The sequence below is a fragment of the Atractosteus spatula genome, assembly GCF_055471065.1.
Source record: "Atractosteus spatula isolate fAtrSpa1 chromosome 10 unlocalized genomic scaffold, fAtrSpa1.hap1 SUPER_10_unloc_13, whole genome shotgun sequence".
NCBI classification, from domain to species: Eukaryota; Metazoa; Chordata; class Actinopteri; order Semionotiformes; family Lepisosteidae; genus Atractosteus; species Atractosteus spatula.
Window position 1 is genome coordinate 40,221 of NW_028296616.1, and position 8,689 is coordinate 48,909.

The 8,689-nt window shown below is 47.0% G+C and overlaps 1 pseudogene; it reads left to right on the forward strand.

Annotated features, from left to right (window-relative positions):
* The first annotated feature begins 7,717 nt into the window (after positions 1-7,717).
* LOC148812916 (5S ribosomal RNA) lies at positions 7,718-7,836 on the forward strand (annotated as a pseudogene).
* Positions 7,837-8,689: the final 853 nt, after the last annotated feature.

Below are 8,689 nucleotides of genomic sequence, written 5' to 3' on the forward strand. Positions count from 1 at the left end.
CATGGACTCCTGCCTGCGACGGGCAGGAAACAATTAGCAAGAACAGAACAGCACCCCATGGGTGTCTCATGACCACACCTTAGGTTGTGACACGTGCAGGTGTGAGGGGTTGCCGGGCTACTCTGGAGCAGAGCTTGGGCGGAGGGGGGGCGGGAAAGCAGACAAAGAGGTGACACCTCAAGGTCTGCACGATCACAGCTCTCCGCCGCCCCAGGCTTCCGCTCGATAAGCTACTGGACACACCCGCCCCTCCTTACACAGACCGTGGAAAAGCCCCCGAGTGGGAGGGCTCTCTCTTCCTCCCAGGAGCTCTTGGACACGACGCACAGACAGAGCGCGGGTAGCCGCCGCCTGCAAACACGGCTCCAGGCAGGACTCCACTCCGCAGGAGCCGCAGAGCAGAGGAGATGAGGGCAGCTTAGCTCCTGTGCAGAGACCTGAGCTGTTGTTGCTGCGGACGCTGTCTTTTCTGTTCTCGGGGTAGGAGTGAATGTTGAGTTGCCCTTAGAAATGAAGCAGAGCACTTCAACGGCACGGGTGTGTGTGTGTGCGTGCGCCCTGGTGATTCTGGGAGACAGATCGAACCTGGGCTGAAAGAGAGGGTGTTTAGCCCTCTTCCATTTGCTAGTTCAGAGTTGTACAACCCATTTGTATCTGCTAGGCGGCGCAGTCGTCGTGCACAAAGAACGCTTTGAAAAGCGTCCAAAGCAAGTCATTCCGAGTTGGTCGTTTGTGTTTTTTGTTCAGACGCGAAATGCTGAAATGAACTCTCGGCTCCTCGGTTGTCATTTCTGCTCCGTAAAGGAATCACAGCACGCGTCGCCTTCCAGCACGCTGGGTCGGGACACGATGCCGGGGATCGGAGAATGCAATGTCTTCCTCGTTAGTATAGTGGCAAGTATCCCCGCCTGACACGTGGGAGACCGGGGTTCGATTTTCCGACGGGGAGTAGAACGCTTTTCTTTTACCTCCTTAGAGAAAGGACTGCCTTTCACTTCTCTGTTTTCTTTCCCAGCGTCGTGCACCTTTTCATTGCTCTCGCTTTCAGAGCCTCCGCACGGCACACGACTCGACATCAGGAAGCACATTGAAGTGAAAGCAGGAAGCCCTGCGACATGGTGAGTGGGTCTGTTCGATGCACAAAGAACGCTTTGATAAGCGTCAAAGGCAAGTCATTCCGAGTTGGTCGTTTGTGTTTTCCGTTCAGACGCGAAATGCTGAAATGATCTCTCGGCTCCTCGGTTGTCATTTCTGCTCCGTAAAGAAATCACAGCACGCGTCGGCTTCCAGCACGGTGGGTCGGGACACGATGCCGGGGGTCGGAGAGAGCGATGTCTTCCTCGTTAGTATAGTGGTGATTATCCCCACCTGTCACGCGGGAGACTGGGGTACATCAGGACGCGCATTGGAGTGAAAGCAGGATGCGCTGCGACATGCACTGTGCAGATCCCGCCACACTAAGAGGTGAGTGGGTCTGTTCGATCACAGCGCTAGGTGAATCCCCAATCCCCTTTTGTGCGTGGCGACAAAAGAAGCCGCTTTGTTTCGAACCGGGGACCTTTCGCGTGTGAAGCAACCGTGATAACCACTACACTACGGAAACGGTGGCAAACCCTGCCCGGCGGCCCAGCGCTGAGTTTCGCCAATGCGATTCAGCTGCTTCCAGTGCCTTTATTAAAGTGCGCTGATGGACCGTGCTCTCTCTCCAGAGACCAGCACGCCTGTCATGGACGGAGCAGGAAAGGCGGCGCCACATTCTACAGCCCTCTCCACGCAATCGACGAAATCGGGCCACTGAAGTGGAGAAAATCGCCTCTCCAGAAAGTGCAAATATCATCTTGGAGAGTATAAATCCTATTGCCAAAGGTCAGCCCTGTCTACCAGAGTAACCCTCCCACCTCCTGCAGCGATGATCAGCTCGTCTCACACGCCAGAAGTCTTCGGTTGGAAACATGCGCCCCCTCTTCTCGCGCGTTTTGCACGTTCGAGTGCTTTTAATGCGGCTCCTTCGTACACGGTGCTGATCTTTTGGAAAGCAGGAGGCAAAACTGACACGTTCCCATACCGGGAGTCAAACCCGGGCCGCCTGGGTGAAAACCAGGAATCCTAAACGCTAGACCATATGGGAGCACACAACCCCACTGTTCCGGGCATCATGTAAGCAAACTACATAAATATGAGAAAACACGAAAGAGAGTTGTCACTCAGAGTGTCGAAGGGTCGATGTATACTGGGGCTCAGTTGAAATGCAACGTCAGGACTTTGCCGAATTAGGTCACACGAAGAGAGCACAGCCTTTTCCGCCCTGCTGGGTGTGCATCGGTAACTCGCCGTGATCGTATAGTGGTCAGTACTTTGCGTTGTGGCCGCAACAACCCCGGTTCGAATCCGGGTCACGGCAGAATAGGGGCGTCTGCTTTTACTACTTGCGCGAATGAAGGCAAAAAAAAGCCAATCGATGTGAACGAACGGCGCTTTACAGAGGAGTACTGCCTGACTGGATCGTTGATGAACGACAGAGGCCACTCCGACCTCTTCTCGGTTTTCTTCAATGACTTACTAAGGATCTTCTTCACATTCGCCCATGCAGGGGAAGCCAGTTACACCAAAGCAAACGCAGGAAAGTGCATTTCAAGCAGAGACCAGGAGGGACTTGTTTACACCGAGAGTGGTCGGAGAATGGAACAATGCGCCCAGCCCTGTTGCTGGAGCCGATTCTTGATGAGATCTTGGGCTCACTAAGAGGCCCCCACTGGATGCTAATCTTTCTGTTGTTCTTGTAGGTCCTGCGCTGCTTTTGAGCCGACAGAGCTCGTCCTGGTCTGTCGGCACAGCCCAATTGCAAATGATCGGCTCCGCGTACAGAAGGAACGTGCGTTTGGTACAAGAGTGCATGAAGGGACCGGAAATACATTGGGAACAAATGACCGGTCGCTCAAGACCTCTGTGAAGTACAGGAGCGTGCAAAAAGAGGCTGTTTCCGCCGGTCTCGAACCGGGGACCTTTCGCGTGTTAGGCGAACGTGATAGCCGCTACACTACGGAAACCTGCAGGGACTGCTGCTGGTGTCTCAATTGCGTTTCGGGCTGAGAAAGGGAAGCGTCACTTTAGGCAGGGGACGCTGGAGAGAGGAACAAAGGGCGCGATGAAACAAAATGCCGAAACCCATGATCAAACTAGGGACCTTTAGATCTTGAGTCGAACGCTCTCCCAACTGAGTTACTTCGGCTGTGCGCATCACCCCCAGCCACCTGCTCCAGCCTTCCTGTGTTGTGGCATGAGCACACCAAGAGGAGCGGGAGAGTGTTCACAGCGCAAGGTGAATCCCCAAACAGTGTGCGTGGCGACAAACAAAACTGGCCTGTTTCCACCCGATTTCAAACCAGAGATCTTTCACGTGTGAGGCAAACGTGATAACCACTACACTACGGAAACAGTGGGAAAACAGGCCCACCGGCAGTGAGTATTCAACTTCACTGCATTACTGCTCGAGAATTCAATTGTTATCCCAACTAGTTGATATCAATTTATTTCCTTAGGGTTATGTACTTGTTTTGAGTATCTAATGTAGAAGTTGTAAACAAGTTCAATTACGAAACGGTCTAAATGAATGATATACCGAACGTATGTCCTCTTGATATGTGTAACTCTTTGTAACTGAATGAATTTATATCTTTTGTATTCTGATATCCCTTACGATAAGATCTGTTAGGTTTACATGCATATTCTATATATTAATAAATGTATACTCGTGTATTATTACCTGTGTGTGCGTTGTTTGAGTTATATCGCATGGTTGGATTCTAAGACCATTAAAAGAATCAATTTTGTGATTTACTGCCACAATTAATAATTGTCCCAGTAAATGCACAAACCCCTACCGAACTGGTGCCTCGTGAGAGCACACTACAACAGTGTGTGATCTCCTGTCCCAGCCTGAGGAGCAGACAGCGAGCCTGTCTCTCAATAATAATAATCAAGTGGGGGATCTCCTATCGCAGTCTGAGGAACAAACAGTGAGCCTGTCTCTCAATAATAATAATAAAGTGTGTGATCTCCTGTCCCAGCCTGGGGAACACTGAGCCTGTCTCTCAATACTAATAATACAGTGTGTGATTCCCTGCCCCAGCCAATGGAACAGACAGTGAGCCTGTCTCTCAATAATAATAATACAGTGTGATCTACTGTCCCAGGCTAAGGAACAATGAGTTTATCTGTCAATAATAATAATACAGTGTGATCTCCTGTCCCAGCCTGAGGAACAGCGAGCTTGTCTCTCAATAATAATAATAGAGTGTGATCTCCTGTCCCAGCCTGAGGAACTGTGAGCCTGTCTCTCAATAATAATAATACAGTGTGTGATCTCCTGTCCCAGCCTGAGGAACAGACAGTGAACCTGTCTCTCAATAATAATATGAATAAACTGTGTGATCTCCTGTCCCAGCCTGAGGAACAGGCAGTGAGCCTGTCTCTCAATAATAATAATACAGTGTGTGACCTCCTGTCCCAGCCTGAGGAACAGACAGTGAGCCCGTCTCTCAATAATAATAATACAGTGTGTGATCTCCTGTCCCAACCTGAGGAACACACAGGAGTGAGCCAGTCTCTCAATAATAATAAAGCAGATTATGATCTCCTGTAACAGCCTAAGGAACAGTCAGGAAAGAGCAGGTCTCTCGATAATAATAATACAGTGTGTGATCTCCTGTCCCAGCCTGAGGAACAGACAGTGAGCCTCTCTCTCAATAATAATAATAAAGTGTGTGACCTCCTGTCCCAGCCTGAGGAACAGCGAGCCTGTCTCTCAATAATAATAATTATTATTATTAATAAGGATTAATTATTATTATTATTAATAAGGAGAGTCATCTCCTGTCCCAGCCTGAGGAACAGTGAGCTTGTCTCTCAAGAATAATACAGTGTGATATCTTGTCCCACCCTGAGGAACAGAGGGCCTGTCTCTCATTAATAATAATACAGTGTGTGATTTCCTGTCCCAGCCTGAGGAACAGACAGTGAACCTGTCTCTCAATAATAATAATACAGTGTGTGATCTCCTGTCCCAGCCTGAGGAACAGACAGTGAACCTGTCTCTCAATAATAATAATCCAGTGTGGAATGTCCTGTCCCAGCCTAAGGAACAGACAGTGAGCCTGTCTCTCAATCATAATAATACAGTGTGTGACTTCCTGTCCCAGCCTGAGGAACAGACAGTGAGCCTGTCTCTCAATAATAATAAAGCAGATTATGATCTGCTGTCCCAGCCTAAGGAACAATCAGGAAAGGGCAGGTCTCTCGATAATAATAATACAGTGTGTGATCTACTGTCCCAGCCTGAGGAACAGACAGTCAGCCCGTCTCTCGATAATAATAATACAGTGTGTGATCTACTGTCCCAGCCTGAGGAACAGTGAGCTTGTCTCTCAATAATAATAATCCAGTGTGATCTCCTGTCCCAGCCTGAGGAACAGTGAGCCTGTCTCTCAATAATAAAAATACAGTGTGTGACCTCCTGTCCCAGCCTGGGGAACAGTGAGCCAGACTCTCAATAATAATAATACAGTGTGATCTACTGTCCCAGCATAAGGAACAGACAGTGAGCCTGTCTCTCAGTAATAATACAGTGTGTGATCTTCTGTCCCAGTCTGGGGAATTGAAAGTGAGCCTGTCTCTCAGTAATAATAATAATAGTGTGTGATCCACTGTCCCAGCCTGAGGAACAGACAGTCAGCCCGTCTCTCGATAATAATAATACAGTGTGTGATCTACTGTCCCAGCCTGAGGAACAGTGAGCTTGTCTCTCAATAATAATAATCCAGTGTGATCTCCTGTCCCAGCCTGAGGAACAGTGAGCCTGTCTCTCAATAATAAAAATACAGTGTGTGACCTCCTGTCCCAGCCTGGGGAACAGTGAGCCAGACTCTCAATAATAATAATACAGTGTGATCTACTGTCCCAGCATAAGGAACAGACAGTGAGCCTGTCTCTCAGTAATAATACAGTGTGTGATCTTCTGTCCCAGTCTGGGGAATTGAAAGTGAGCCTGTCTCTCAGTAATAATAATAATAGTGTGTGATCCACTGTCCCAGCCTGAGGAACAGACAGTCAGCCCGTCTCTCAATAATAATAATACAGTGTGTGATCTCCTGTCCCACCCTGAGGAACAGACAGGAGTGAGCCAGTCTCTCAATATTAAGAGAGCATATTATGATCTGCTGTCCCAGCCTAAGGAACAATCAGGTGTAGTGTGCTCTCTGAATGCACCAGTGTAGGGTTTGGGCATTTACTGGGACAATTATTAATTGTAGCTGTAAATCACAAAATTGATTCTTTTGATGGCTTTAGAATCCAACCATGCGATATAACTCAAACAACGCACACACTCAGGTACTTATACACGAGGATACATTTATTAATACATAGAATATGCATATAAACCTAACAGATCTTATCGAGAGGGTTATCAGAATACAAAAGGTATATATTCAGTCAGTTACCAAGAGTTACATATATCAAGAGAACATACGTTCGGTTTATCATTCATTTAGACCGTTTCATAAAGTGAACTTGGTTACAACTTCTACATTAGATACTGAAAACAAGTACATAACTCTTAGGAATTAAATTGATATCAACTGGTTGGGATAACAATTGAATTCTCAAGCTGTAATGCATTGAAGTTGAATACTCATCCAATCTCTGGGGATTCAGATCTCCTGCGGGCTCTCTGGCTCCGTGCCAGGCTGTGCTGTGCTGCAGATGCTCACTGACCGGCTAGTTAGTGTTGGCTTTAACTAGCAAAGTTTGTGCACAGGAGAAAAGATGACTGTGGGTCCCAGCAAGTCAGGAAGAGGACTGGTTCATTCCTGATGAAGCGCTAGTTCTGAATAGTGATTCAGCTGTCCACAGTTCCGACCTGTTCACAAGGCTTGCTGCTGGTGCTAACCTCAGGTGGATCCTCTGATTACTCTCTGGCAACCTCCGCTCTAGACTCTTAGAACAAAGGAAAGTTCTGGCACTCGAACACACTGGCCGTTCCGTGGTTGTCCGGGCTGAGTCTTAGGATGTCCTTTGTCCTTTTGCTCCTGGGCCATCCTGCCCTGGAATTCTCCTTTGAATTCCCTTTAGAAAAGTCCACGAAATAGTCTCTCAGGCCCTCTGTGTTGCCTGTTTTTACCTGGAGGAACTTCAGCTTGTTCATTGGCAGAAAGTTCCATGGGCATCAGAGTCCCACGTGGGTTACTCGGCCCTACCAGTCCCTGATTGGTTGATCAAGGTGAGATGTGAGTCACTTACTCCTGACACTTAGGAATGCAGTCCAGATGTCCATCTGGCACACCCTAGACAGATAGGCGCCAATGGATGACCATTGATCATGATAGCCAGGCTTAGCTAAGTGCATCCCCCTTTGGGAGCTGTCCCTTATCAAAAGAAAACATCTTTAAATCAGCCTGCATGAAAAGTTTCTCTGTGGCTGCACCACAGAGATGAAGAGAGATGGGGCCTCATATGAAAAAGCACAGCAACACTTAATTCTGTCTTATTAATAAGCATTGCCGCTAAAAGTGAAAGGCTGAAGTGAAATAGAGCGGGACGAAGGCAGTGAAGAGAGAGAACGTGGGAAGAAGAGAAAAACGCAAGGGAAAAAAAGCAGCGTCGTAAAAGAGGTGACGGAGCTGTCCTCTCTATAAGAAGGGTGCCAGCGAGCCTTACTCTTGCTTACGGCCACACCCCCTTGAGCACGCCTGATCTTGTTTGATCTCGGAAGCTAAACAGAGATGGGTCTGGTTAGTACTTGGATGGGAGACCACCTGGGAATACCAGGTGCTATAAGCTTTTAAGCGCAGGAGGCGCCCTATCCCCGCTCGCTCGCTCATTCCCCTGTTCACACGTGTAGTGCGATTTTTTGGTTTTTTGTCAGCTTTGGTGAGACACAGGTGCTTGTGTATTAGCATGAGCGTTTTTTATTCTGATCATGAACAGTTTTACAAGTCCGCAAAGGATCGAGGAAAGGTTTATCGCCAGCCATTTATTCTTATCATTAACCTTATATACTGTATCTCTACATCCCATAACCTTTAACGGCAGGTGCCTGGGTGTGGACATGTTGTGATGTAATATTTATTTTAAAAGTAAACTTTTTAGTAAAGTCTGTTATATTGTTAAAATCTATAAGCGTTATAAAGATCAATTTTTGCTCGTGCTTATAAGTTATCGCTGCTAAATGTGTCTTATTCAATTATTTTAACACTTTTATGACCTATCCACTAAAATATAAAGTCCCGCCCTACAATGCTCTTCTCAAAAGATAAAATAAGTTTTACATTTTTTGATTCAATGTAATTTCTTTTCTAGAGAAACACACATCATTTGAGGCTTGGGTTGCATGTTAATATTTTTAAGGTTTAAAGACTTTACGTTCACTATACGTGGAAAATCATTTCAAACTTTTGAAAAGTTGTTGAGAATTTGTCATTGAAATAAGCTTACATATTTTAATTCAACGTGATTACTTTTCACTCTCGATAAAACACGTGTGATTTTGGGGCGGGGGATATGGTGGGGCGTTCTAAAACATCACAACCATTTGAAAAATGTCTTGAGCATGGTTACAAATTTGGAGTTTATGTTTAAATTAGCCGACTTGCCAGTGTTGAAGTGTGACACCTGAGCTGTGCGGCCCCGATAT